We start from the raw sequence: 13668 nt of genomic DNA, 5'->3' as shown, positions 1-13668 counted from the left end.
GCACTTTTGTAACTCTTCTCTGGATCAAAAAAAAAAAAAAAAATGCAAACCCAGAAGTGTTTCAAAGATGTGGGGCAGATCTGCCCCTGATTCACTACTGAATGAATAAGGGCTGCCATTTGAGTTAGCCACAGGTACTGCTGATTATAGGGCCAGTAAGTTTTAGTACCTGAAAGTATGTCTTGCTGAGGGCTTGGGGTGGGTTTGGGGGTTTTTTTTTGGGGTGGGGTGGGGTTGTTTGGGGGTTTTTTGTTTTGTTTTAAAAAAACTGATTTGTGCCAATGTGTTCTCACTGAAACAGAGATGCGCAAAACAAAGAAGGCTGAAACAGCTCTCTAGTACTTCCTTAGGTCTGTTCTAATGGGGTTTGCTGATGGAATTCCTTCCTGCCTTGTTCCTTCTTACTGGAACAAGATGGTAAATATCAGGCTACCGGCAGAGCTCACGCTGGACAGCCGAAGCTGGCTGTGCCCCTGCTCTGAAGTTGGTCCTAGGGCAGGCGGTTCCTGCTTGGCATAGGGTGGTTCTAGCCGTCCCGAGTATCACAGGCACCGTGAATACGACTGCTAGTGGCAAGTGTGTAAGGCAGTCTTTTTTGCACCCTCTTCCCAAGTTTTAAACTATTTAACTCAATTGGAACAGCATGCCAAACCTGTAAATCCCATTAACACATCGCAACTGCTATGGCTTTGTTTGCATCACTGTGTGCAGCGTGAAGTGCTGAGAATCTGTCTTAGGTCAACATAAAGATCATACTCCCTGCTCCTTTAAAACAAACGTTTTCTCTTTAGCTACTGGCAAGAAATCAGATCTGTCCTCTGTCTACTCATGTAGGAAAAAAAACCATTAGAAATATGCAAGGGATAAGTTCATGTACAGATTGACGGAGGTTGAGCAGAGATGGTTTTGGGCCTGATGTGAAAGTTGGAGCCCTGAGCCCTTACAGAGTAGGGAGGAGTTTCTCATGTTTTAAGAGGCAATTGCACAAAGTATCATTTTTCACCAGCGGAGCATTACACTGCCAACACAAGCCAAAGCCGCCTCTTCCAGGCTGGCAGGAGCTTCCTCTTCCTCGGGACCCGCAAAGGCCTGTCCTGTGTCACCTGTATTGAGTACACTGTCAGTATTAGCCAAGCACTCCCATTCCTACTGGGTGGGATCTCCCCTCCTCACCTTCAGCCATACGGTTCCTTTGGCTATAAACATCTAGACTTGCTCTGATAAGCCCCCACACTAGAATGCTGCCTAATGCTGATACGGCATCTTTTACCTGATCCTGCCAGAAAGAGAACTGGGCTGTAGCCACACTTGGTGTTTAAGGCCCTTCTCCCCTTAAATAGAAGGACCCTTGTTCCCCCCCAACTCTCCCGCATCAGTTGGTATGATGCTTGCCTGGGTCTACGCACTCCAGAAACAGGAGCAACTACTGTGACCTTCGCTGTCTAAAAGCTTTCCAGCAGGCTTCTATGGTTGATTGGAAATTAGCACTGAACTCTATTAGAGAGAGCTTAGTCTGGCTTTTCAAGAGTATACTGGAAGACCAGCAAAGACGGGACTTGTGAAGGCCTGGTTGCTTAATGCTCTTTCCTTGTGACTGAAGACAAAATCCTTGGTTCTCTGGTTTTCTCCAAGTTGCCTGAATTTCAAGGTTCATGGTGAGCAACATACGATACTTCACGAGAAGCATATAGCCGTTCGGACGGGCCATGGGGCAGCAGTCTGCCCATGCTGCTTTCCCCACCATCCCCTAATGCCACCTTGGACATTAGCCACTGGGAGGTCAGGTGCAGTTCTGTCCCTGTCACCTCTCAAGAAGTGTAAGGGGAAACGTCCACGCTTTGTGCCAGGCTAACGATGATGGCAGAGAAGCCTTTGTGCAGGATAAAAGGGACAGTCTCCAGTGCAGGAGGCTGCAGAGAGCTTTAAGGAATGTTAAAGACCAGCCTGTTTGAACCCAGTTTTATGGGCAACATAAATGACATGCTGTGCTCTGTCCTGCTTGGTTTTTGTTTCAGCTGGCCTTCTTATGCTGCATTGATCATCCTCACAAATAGGGCATTACTCCTCGAGAAAATGGTGGGGTCAGGGATCCGCTCTCTTCTGAGAGCAGTGACCTGAAATAATGAGGGATTCCTTTTTCCTCTCTAGCACATCTGCTGCATGGCAGACCGCAGGCCATGCCTCGCTGGGTGGAAGGAGCTGGAACTCAAATGCACTATTCAGGATCGTCACTTCCCCCCCCCCCCCCCTTTTAAGCCATAAGATTACTCCAGTTTCCAGTGTAAGGAAGCATTTTAATTTGCCCCCGGTTGGTGATGGATTGATTGTACATTTCCTTATTCAGACTGGATAGCAGAGCAGGACAATGTTCTCTGGTTTGTTTCCCCCAGTCCCTCCTCCCCAATGTTTTTGTTTGTTTTGTTTTGTTTTCTTTCCCAAATATAAGATGAGCAAGTGTTTCTTATCTTGGGAACAAAGATGTAGTATAGCAGCCATTCTTTCATATCCTCCTGAGAAGTGATTTCTCTCCTGCTGTTACTGGGTATAGTTGATGGACAAGCAAAAAAGTCAGATGGGTACTTTCTGGAAAGGGGAGTTTCCTTCTCGTGTAGAAGAGCAAGTGCTAAGCTGGTGTTTGAGCACTCTGGTTTCTTGAACGTACCTTGTCTGTAGGAAGGGGAGATTTTTTTTTAACATCCTATAGGTGGGATCAGAAAGAAGGATGAGGAACATAAACCTCAAGAGCTAAGAAGTCTAGATGGCTTTGGTCAGCTTTGAGACGGCACTATGCCTATTTCCAGTGTTTTCATAAAACTTAGATATGCCGATGTACAGATACTGTCCCTGCTATTAGAAGAGGGGTCTGATGCTTCGGCAGGTGACCCTTGATTATAATCTCAGTGCTTGATGGTATCTGGTATTGTTTTCTCCCTCTGTTCCCCAAAGAAATCCCTTCATTCCTTCCCCCTCCCCAAAGGTGCCAACTGACAAGCAGATGTACTGCAAAAGGGAAACTGCAGCCAAAACACTGCTGTTTTATTTTGAATTAAGTCTTGTGGAGCTCTCTTCATACTAGAGTATTTTTATTTTCTTTGTACAACATACAATCATGTACTCTTAACAGAGATTTACTTTAAAGAGAAGAAAAAAAGATCTGGAAGTATTCTTTAAAAATACACAAAAATCTTTATTAATAATCCTGTATTTTTACTGATCATGTTTGAATGTCTAAAAAGACTTTATTGTTCTAATTATCCAGATGTATGTTTGTAAAATAGCTCTTTTATGACTTAGCTGATAAGGTTGTATGTTTCTGGAATTAAATATTGGTCACTTAAAAAAAATCTGTTTTCAGGATCTGGGAAATAGAAAATTTAAGCGTTTCAAATATCATTAAATAAGCTTAAAGGAAATAAGTTTTGTCTGCTGGATTTTTTGTGGATTGTTTTGATTTAATTGCCTGTTTGGCAGGACAAACTGTTTTGACCAGCAAAGGAAGCTTTCATTTGGTACAGATGACCTTTCAGAGCCTGTTGTTGCTGTTGCAAATGTGGGACCCCCAGTTCTCCCCGTTAGCACAATTTTTATTGATCAGGCGCTCTTCCTTGAGGAGAGAGCGAGAGCCTCCTGCCAGCGGCGGTGGAGATGCCCTCCTGTGCCCAGCCGACAGGCAAAGTGCAGAAAATGCTGTCTTCGTGCTCTGGTTGAGGTAAAAGCGTCCGGTAGTTCCAAGCACTGACTGTTTCCCCTCCTGCTGTGCTGTACCCTGCTAGTTTCAGATGGAAAGTTTGGGCCACTGGAGCGACTTCGGTTCTAGTTGATGAGTTCGCTCCAACCATCCGTATCTCATCCCCATTCTAACCTCGTGAATGAGCAGTGCGAGGATGTTTCTGGACTTGGCAGTCTCTGCTTAAAGAGCCGCTTCTAGCAATGTATCTCATTTTGTGTGTCTTCTCCAAAGGTCTGTGCCCTTTAAAAAAGGCAAACAATCTATTGAATCTGGAGAGATTTTAATCAACTCTTAAAACTCTTCTGATGTCGAAGGCACTGTGTTCAGAGTTTCACAGATGCTTAAGTACCTTGACTGAATTTCTGCTGGTCAGAGTGAGTGAGTGAATATCTAGTCTTTGTCTAAAGTCAGACATGCCTCCTGAAAGAGCTGAAGTTCCAGATGAGTAAGAAATCAATGCTTCTGTGCCCATCACCTTCTGGATTTACACTTCTTTGCCTCTCTGTGTTAGTCTCGACAGCAGTCTTGTCTGAAGGCTGTAATCTGACAGGGGTATCTGCATGTGGTAAGTAATACGAGTCTCGTGCTAAACCGAGGCAAAACCAAGCTGATGAAATAAAACAGCAGCAGCCAAGTGCTTGTTTGGGAGCTGCCTTTTAAAGGAGGGTGGCATTTGGTTCCCTGCCAAATGCAATCTTTATCGTACAGGGAAGAGCGTCCCTATGTCTTCCCTTTACTGGTCCCTTGACCGGTAAGGAGGAATTAGCGCAAACCTCAACCTCAAGAAGACAAACAAATCTGCCATTTGATCTATGCTGAGGATGATCCTTCAGGACGTTCGCCACGGTAACTGATGCCTTGGTTGTGTTTTGCACAGCTCGTAGCGCACCTGTGGCCGTTCGGTTTGTTTCTGCAATTGCTGGATGTGATTTGGAAGTGGTGAATTTCCGACCTCGGCGGTGAATTTCCTACTTGGGGGCAACACCCACTATTGTGTTTGCTGGAATGCCTTTTGTTACTCTTCGTGTCACTAACAGGAATTTAATGAACACTTTGAAAAGTCCAACGTAACTGTCACCATTAATGCTTTGGCTCATCTGATCATCGTTGACAGTTAAATCTGAGCGGTGAGTTTCGCTTCCTGTTGCAAGTCAGTTTTGTGTTCCCGTGCTCCAGCACTTTACCTGCTGTAGGGGTTGCTTTCCAGTTTCTAGCATTGTAGTTTAAATCCAACCAGAACCATTATCCAATGAAGTAAGTTGATTTTACTAACTTACAAGCTTATTCTTATTTTTAAAACGGCATCTGTTTTGACAGTTAGGAACTGTCAGCATGTAGCCTTTCAACATGATACTAAGCTTGCAAATTTTTATCATGTAAGTCTTGCTGGACTAATTTTTCCCCGAAGCATAACTGGAAGCGTTTGCTGTTCAACTAAAAGGCTGCGGCTTTATATCAAATGTTAGCCAGAGTCCATTGGGCTTAAACAATAGTTTGCTTGCGTTCTGTAAAGTGAATCTTCTTCCTTATATGTGTCTTTTGGTTTTAAACTTCATACCTTTGAAGAAGTTTGGTTTCTTCCAGCGAGAAAATCTGCTCTGGAGCGTTCACAAAGACGGTGCGTATGTGTGAAGTGATGTCTGCAGCAGAACAAGACACTTGTTTTTCCTCTCTAGGCTGCTCTGGTTTACCCAGTTGGGGTTTCTAGAAGATGAAACTTCCCCCTTGTGCTTGGCAGCCCTCGCCTCCCCTTTACAAGGTGTGGCATTGAGCGCCTATGGGGACGGTCACGTAACGGAAGCGGTGTTATACTGCTTTGTGTATCAGTGCATGGGAGCACTTGTGGCTTTTCATTTCCATTCTTTTGCTGGATATTTTTCCCTCCGCTAGGATCAAATAGAAATTTGAAAGAGAAGTAAAATGAAACTGGCTATTGAGGGAACTTGCAAATTTTTTAATAGGGAACATCTGTGCTAAGAGTTTTGTGCCAAGGCCTCTGTTTTGTTGCGTTATCTGCAGTGGATGCCTTACATGAATCCCTATCATTTAGTGATATTCCTATCTTTGTTCCTATCTTTAGGTTTTGACTTCCCTGGAAAGTGATGCACTCACATTCCTGGTAGACAAGCTGATGAAAATAAATGAACAAGAAACAAGCACCAAAACAGCAAACAAACTAAATCGGATATATTTCTGAATGTTTAGAGTTGTCTTTTTTCCTTCTTTTTTTTTTTTCCCTTCTGCAGTATGTATGTGAAGCTCCTTGAGAGATTACTTTATTATAATTGGTAATCTCAGCTCTATTATGCTTTCCTAATGATGCTGTTCGTGTTTTGCCTATTTAAATGTTATTTTATATATTCCCTTTACTGTGCTGCTGTAAATAAATGATTCAAATTAAACAGCTCAGATTTTGCTTTGTGTCTTCTGTTGCAGCCTATGCCCTTGAATCCCAGCTAGGGATGGGAGAGAGCCGTACTGCGTCTTTTAGGGCTCCTTCACATACACGATCACGGAATTAATCTCTCGTGGCTCCCTGCCATAGATAGGGAAGGAAGACGTAAGAGAGGATTCAGAGAGTCTTATTTCAGAGGGCTTTGTGTCATTTCTGGGTTACGTTTTTTTAAAGTATTGTGGTCATGCAGCATAGCTCCCAGAAACATTGGCATGTTTGGTAATACTTGTCTGTGAATGTATCTTATGTGGTAATGCCTGACAGTTCTAGCTGGGACCAAGGACTTCACTGTGCTACGAACTGAACAAGACCAATTTCTGGGCCAGAGAGCTTGGAGTCTAAGTGAAGTTGTAGCGTGTTTTGGGATCCTGAGATGCAAGCAGTGCTAACTTCGTCATGCATCTCCTGTGCCATTCACCTGCCGGTCTTTTTCGTGAAGCGTCTCCCCTAGTCTTTGCCTAGGCCTGGGGGTATTCACCTAGAGGTATTTGCCGCTGTTCCTCGCACACCCAGCGATGCCCGGGTCGTCCTGAGCAATTAGGATGGCAGCTCCCAAGTGGCAAGAGAAGACGATTCCGTTTTGTTCCAGGAAACGTCTTTTGGAAAGGGTGGCCTTGGTATTTGCTGAAGAGTGTCTATAAATTACCCTTTATTTTTATCAACTAGTCAATGGATTTTAGATCGGTGGTGGTGGTGTTTTTCTTCTCCCAAAATATTTATGAAGGATGGCGTAAAATGGAAGTTGTCCAGTTCCTGTCCTGTATTGTTTGCCAGTTGGTCTAATTATTGTGAGGGTAAATGTATCACCAGATAAATGGACCCAGGCAGGGCACAGCTCGCACAGCAATGAAAGCTTGGATGTGTTGGCTTGAAGCGTGAGCCAACATTTAGATGGTAAGCACCTGAGTGTAATGCTACAGTACGGGACTGGTATCTAGCGTATGTCTGTGTTAAGATGTCAGCTTAACAAATCTTCATTTAACCTCTGATTTAAAAAGGAGGGTCAGGGTTGCTTCTGAAGAAGAGGCTTGGGCAGCCAAAACTTGATGTGACTTTCAGCTTTACACTGGAAAGGTCGGAGCAGTGCTGCCCGGAAAGTGCGAGATGCAGCAAAATAGGAAAATACGCTTGTCACTGTGTGAGACTTCAGAGCCATTCTGCAGAGCTGGAAGGGTTGTCAATTGGTTTCCAGCCCCATTAACTGACTCGACCATTTCTTGGAAAAGAGTTCTGGGAGAAGCGTGTCCCTTGCTTGAGATGACTGTGCCGATCCCTCCTGCATTTCTCCGTATCGCAGACCAACAAGCCGACAGGGCTTCCTTCTGCCTCTTCAGTCAGTGAGCAGCTATTTCGCCCCTTCTTCACCAGATGGGAGTTTACAGCTGCAAATCATCAGTTGGGCTTTTGGCAGAATAAAACGCCCAAAATATCTCTGCCGCTTTCTTGCACCAGTTTGTTTGTTTCCAGATGTCTGCAGCTTATTCAGCGTGAAGTATTTTCCCTGATCAATATTTTAACTTTCTTGTTGATATTTACTCAGTGCTGCTGAATAAACTCTATTAAGTGGAACTCCATGGATGGGAGAGTAAATCTACATTTCTATCAGTTCTCTGGAGGTTTTGCAATAATTCATATTATCTGAGATTATTGTTATACTAGGATATTAACGAGCACATCTTCCTTCCTCCTGTCTCTTGAAGCTTCAATTCAGATCCCACTTCTGGCGCTAAAACAACATCTCAGTTCTGAATTAGCATGGAAAGGAGAACGCTTTGTGTTCGCCTCTCGTCAGCTCCAGTTTGAAAGAAATGCTTTCTCTTCAGGGAGATGTATGTGATAAACTCCATCTGTTTCCCTTTGACCTTTGTGATGAGGTGATGAAACCCTTCTCTGTGGGTCTTCGTTGCATTTTTAAATCCTGCTGGAGGTTTCCATTCCTCCTACTTCTACCCTCTCCTTTTAAAACTCCGAAGTCTAATTAGACAGCACTGAGCAGAAGAGATGTCCTCCCTTTTCTCCAGCAGTTCTGGTGTTTGTTTACTCTTCAACACAAGAGCTTGATTATAGAACTGCCTGTTCACTGTTCTGCTCTGCGTGTCCTTTACCCAATGTTTCACCTCTAAATACTGAAAATTTTTTTAGCTTTTTTTTTTTTTGGTAACTTCTGTCCTGGAAGAAACAGGTTCATAATGTTTTGAAAGCCGCTCTGACCCATTCATCTTCATCATTTTACTGAATGCATGCAGCAGAAGTCAAATAGCCTCAATTGTATCTTATATTGAACTCATCTTTTTTCCTCTGCAATTTCTTTATTCCGCTATAATAAAACTACCCCTGTCACTGCTGAGCTATTGCTCATCCGTCTCTCTCTGTAAGCTGGGTTCTGGAGCTGGCAAAAAGAAAACGCTGATGTGAGGTAGGACAGTACCAGTCCACCTTAGGAACAAAAAGCCCGCCCCAAAAGTGTTGCTTCCATGCTGCTAACGCTGTTGCAGGTGGGAGCTGCAGCCCACCTGGAATGGCAGCGACCGTGCTTGTCCCCCCGTCAGTCACATAGGTAGGAGAGCTCATGGTAGCTTTAGCCTGCATTAGCCAAGGAGCAGGGAAAGACTCCAGTCTTGGCTTCTCTTTCTTCTCAGTAAACCCGATCCTCCGATGGCAAATCTTCCCGCACCAACATCCACATCGGAATGTGTGCTGGGGTGGCTGCCTGGCTTCAGCTGCTCCTCTGTGCTCGGAATATGCTAAAGAGACTCAGGGGTTGGATTCTCAGCAAGTCTAAGTCCTTCTGTTCAGGTGGCCGTGCTGATGCTCACCATCCTAGGCCTGAGCCTTCATCTTCTCTGCCTGCCTTTCTTAACTCTCCATAGATGTATTAGTGCTGGAAAATACCGTGCACTGTGCTGACGAGAAGAATCAGAACAGGATGCTTGGAGCCCAACTCAGAAAAGCATTCACTGGCTCGAGACAGCTTGGTGCGTGGCCTGGCCAGCCCTGCGAGGCAGGTGGGGCTGGGGCATCTACAGTTCCCTCAGAAACTGGAGAGAGAAAAAGGTGGCTTTGCGCCTCTGAATGTTATTTCCCTGAAGACCAGAGGCTTTCTAAATTGGTGGAGATTTGAGGGCAGACTAATTTGCGCCAGGGTGAGTCACAGCCAGAGCAGAGACTGCCCGGCTGGCGTTCCCTGGACCCGTTGCAAAGGCGGGGAAGGCGCGACGCTCTTCCCGAGTTCAGAGGGTCTGTCGGTTGACGTCAGAGCCCGGGGCAGCTACGCCACCGCCACCTCCTCTCCCGGCGGTGTCCTTAGTCCTTGGACCAACCTGCTGATGAGATCTCTGAAGTCAATTTCGGTCTTCATTACTCCATTTTCTTAATTATTTCTCACCTGCAAGTCTCTTAAATCTTTTGCTTTCACCACATTTCAAAGAGAGGTGGGGTTTGTGGGGGTTTTTTGGGGTTTTTTTTTTTGGTTGGATTTTTTTTCCTTGCTTTTTAAATGACTGCTTTTATTTTTCTTTGGTGTGTGAATGGAATACACACAGGAGAAAACATCCTTTGATGGCAGTAATTACAAGGAAGAGAACACTAAGAAGCAAGGAAAATGAAGATGCAAATGAAGATAAACACTTTGCAAATAATCAGTCCAATATTTATTATTGTCTAAAGAGGATAGATCTCCTTGTGAAAGCACAGGACTGTGTCTAAAGGTGGTCTGGGTTTAGTTCCGGGATGCGCTACGCAAGCTTGCGTGACCTTACGGAACTTGTATCATTATTCCAGCACTCTGTTTCCCGTCTCAGAAATGGCCAGGCACCGTGCATGCTTTTTTTGAACCTTATTTGAGCGCTCCGATCTTCCAGGATTGCGTGTACAGCACCTGAGAGGGTATGCGATCAATCTCTTTTGGAAGTGTTAGGCACTAACTATATTTATATATATGTATATGTATATTTTTATGAGATTCAATAGTGGTTAATAGAAGGGGTTGCTTTCAAATTGGGAATAAGCCGAAGTGTGAGGATAGAGGCTGTTAATAGGTAAGATATGGCCTAGGAAGGATCTGAGACCGAGCGAGCCAGCTGTTGGTTGGAGCCTAAGTGCTAGACAGGAATTTTGGGGGCATATCACTGCATTTCAAGCAAAAATGATCGCGGTGATTGTGGCAGTAGCCGTGTAAAGGTTAGTAATGCCAGTGCGGTAGCAGGGCTTCCGCATCTCTGGAAACAAGCCTGTAAGGCAAGTAATCTCTCACCTGGAGTGCTTGGGAAATCTGCATCCCTGGCTGCAGCACAGTAAACCAAGGGAATGCCCGTGGCAGCCTCCCATTTCTTGTTCCGTATAGCCTGCATCCTGCAAACACAACTGCACCTCTTGCATTTTACTGCCGTGAGCGATCTGGCAGGGCCACATCCTCACCCAGTGAAAAGCTTTGGACCTTCACGTGCATCAGGGGGGGATTTGTACAACACAGGGTGTGGAGCAGCCTCTTCGGATGGGACTACTAGTTTTGCCCCAAATTTTGCATGAGGATCACAGATGCCATTTCTGACTTTAGCTCTTTTAAATTCACACACATTTTCTTTTGCATAAAAAAGAAAGCAAACAAACTGTTCCACAAAATGTTCCTTATTTATCTAACTCATCCTACAAACTTTTTTTGAGCCATCTAAATATGTATATATAATTAGATGGGCTTTTTTATGTAACTACCAGAAGATACTTATTCCGCTAACCGGTTCCTTCAAAGCTGTTCTTATCTATAAAATTATCTAATTTGGACATGTTCTATTACCGATAGAAAGTTGTTATGAACCTTGAAGAAAAAATCTGGCACATATATAATAGCTGTATTTTTTTTATAATTCAGTCACATGAGAAATCCTGCCTTTTGCAATGTCTTTCATCCCCAGAAATGTCTCAGTACTTCATGGATTTGACTGACTCTTTTTTTACAGCGGTACTGTTATTTACTCTTCTGCTGAAATATAGCCACCTATGAAGATAAATGTAGCAGTTGTTTAAATGATTCACGACTCAACTTCACGTCAATTTGAGATCAGAGCCCCTCTTAGTGCAACCGAGAGGGAAAAGATAATTTAATTGCTTAGATATATAATATGCCGTGAGGTAAGCAGTGTGATTACTGATGGCTATTTCCCCCAGATGTTTGGATCCGTAGATGTTAGATTATTCCGTGGAACAACCAGCCTGTTGTTTGTGAAAATAGGGGCAGACTGATCCATATGCATCACTGCAGGCTTTCCTACACCCTGCGTAGGCACAGCTACTGCTGGGGAAAGCGTGTTTTGGTCTGGATTAAGCTGGACCTGCAATAGTACAGCTATTGTTCTGAGCTCCTGTTTTGGACAATTAACTCGTTTTCCTAAGACCATCTGATTTCCCTTGCTGGCATTAGGGAGCATCTTAGCAATGGCTCCCGGAGAAGGAGCAGTCAGGGCTGTCTGATGCAGCGGGGCCAGCGCTCGGCCCTGAACACCCCAGAGGGTCCTTTGTCTGTGAGCCCCTGGGACAGGCGCTGCCCCTCCAGCTTTCTGATGCACCAGTGTCTCTTCCCTGTCCGTCTGTGCCCCTGAGCGCGAGTGGGATCCCAAACCCTCGGGAATCTTTAGATTTATGGTCTTACAACAACAGTAGTTCCTTCCACAAACAGGACTTTCTAGGTCATCAAGCTGCCTTGCTTTTGCAGGCAACTGTGTCGGATAACCTCATGCATAAAATGACCAAACTCTGTTTTAACACTAGTTGGATGGCTTCCCGCCCCCTCCTCTCCCCACACACGCTTTGTATCAGAAGGCGGTTTCGAAACCTCTCTCTTATGGTCAGAATCCTTTTCATTTCCAAACCACAACAGATTTATTCGCAGACAGTTTCTACTCCATTTGTTCCTTTGCTGAATTATCTCAAGCACAAAGATCCCAAAAGGTTTTAAATAAAACACAAGTGTGTCAGAAACTGGCGAGAGCAAATGAAGTTGGAAATAATTGGAATCCCGTTATCTTTGCTCAAACTTAGTGGTGAGACTTGCAGCAGGAGAGCCTGAGCTTTTCAAGAGCAGGGGATGAGGAAAGAAGGTGGGGGGAAAGGGGAGCAGGACTGATCTCAGCCATGCCGTCCCTCACTTTATCTTGCAAGACTCATGGGACGGGACTGGTCCTGGTGACGTGGTGAGGCAGGGTGTGCAGCCGCGCCACTCCCCCGCCTTACGCTGGGCTGGAGGTTTGCCCATCACAGGTGAGGTGAAAGGAAGGCTTCACCTGCCCATCTGGACACCAGGGTCAGGCAGCACGTCTGCCTTCTGCTTTCCTGGTCCCTGGAGACCAGCGACAACTATCTGGATAGCTGTCTCCTCCAGATTGCTTTCGTTGAGGTAGGTCTCACCTGCTGTTGCCTGACAAGGTGCCCTAACTTTTGTGATTCTGCACCGGTTTACGCTGTGCCAGAGGGTGGCTCATGGAGATTCTGAGATGAAGGCCTTGTGTTAGCTTTCCAGGTCTTAAGTTACCCTCTCAGAGTACAACAACAAGGCTGAGGCTCCAATAACTGCATGAAGGACTCGGGGCCATGCAGAGATGTACCTGAACTATACAAAACGTGCCTAAAAGAAAGCAGTGTGGTTGCACAAGCGAATCCCTCCAAAGGCAGGAGATGGCAGGAGCGACGAGGAGGATGCAGCATCTGATGGGATGGTTCCTGCAAGGGGCGTACAGAGGAAGCCCTGCCTGGCTCAGGTGTGGTCAGTGCTCAGGTAAGAGGCAGGCTCTGTCTATCTCCCGCTTCTGGAGTTTGCACGGAGGCTGCTCTCGTGCAAAGCCATTCCAAGCAATTCCAGCTGTCAGCCAGACCCGTGTGTTCCTGTGCCCCAGACACCCGCTGCCACCTGCTCTGCCCGTACTCAGCCGTGAGCAGGAAGCACCCCTCCGTGCAGGACTGAGCTGCGGCCCAGACTGTTGTGAATCTGGACTTTGAGAGCCACAATCATAAATTAAAAGCAACTGCAGCCCAGACATAGGGAAATGCTTTTCTATTCTGAGAATAATAAATGCTCAGAATAGCCTGTTGGGCAGGGTCACTGGTGCAAAAGGCACAGGGATGGTTCACAAGACAATTGACTTGTAGCTGTTGTCCTGAGGGAAATGATGTGTAAAAGGGATGAGCTCAAAGCACCTTGTGCCTGTTACCTATGTATCTTATGAGTAATTTGTCTCTGAAGCAGAGGCGTGTGTTGGTTTTTGGTTTGTTTTTTTTTTCCTCTCCTGTGAAGCTGCTTCTTTTCCTCCAGCTTAATTCTTCTCAGCAGGAAGGGAAGATGAATGTCTGTCAAATAATAGTTCATTGCTCCTAATGCAAGAGTCCAGTTAATTGATGGTTTAAAAGCTTCGCTTTTTCTCGCTATTAAAAACAAACAAGCACGAAAACAAAACTGCAGTGTAGCAGAGAAGGCTGGAGCGTTAGAGCCTACAGG

The sequence above is a fragment of the Balearica regulorum genome, chromosome 23, assembly GCF_011004875.1.
Source record: "Balearica regulorum gibbericeps isolate bBalReg1 chromosome 23, bBalReg1.pri, whole genome shotgun sequence".
NCBI classification, from domain to species: Eukaryota; Metazoa; Chordata; class Aves; order Gruiformes; family Gruidae; genus Balearica; species Balearica regulorum.
The sequence above is the reverse complement of the archived record's forward strand: the minus strand, read 5'-3'. Positions refer to the sequence as shown.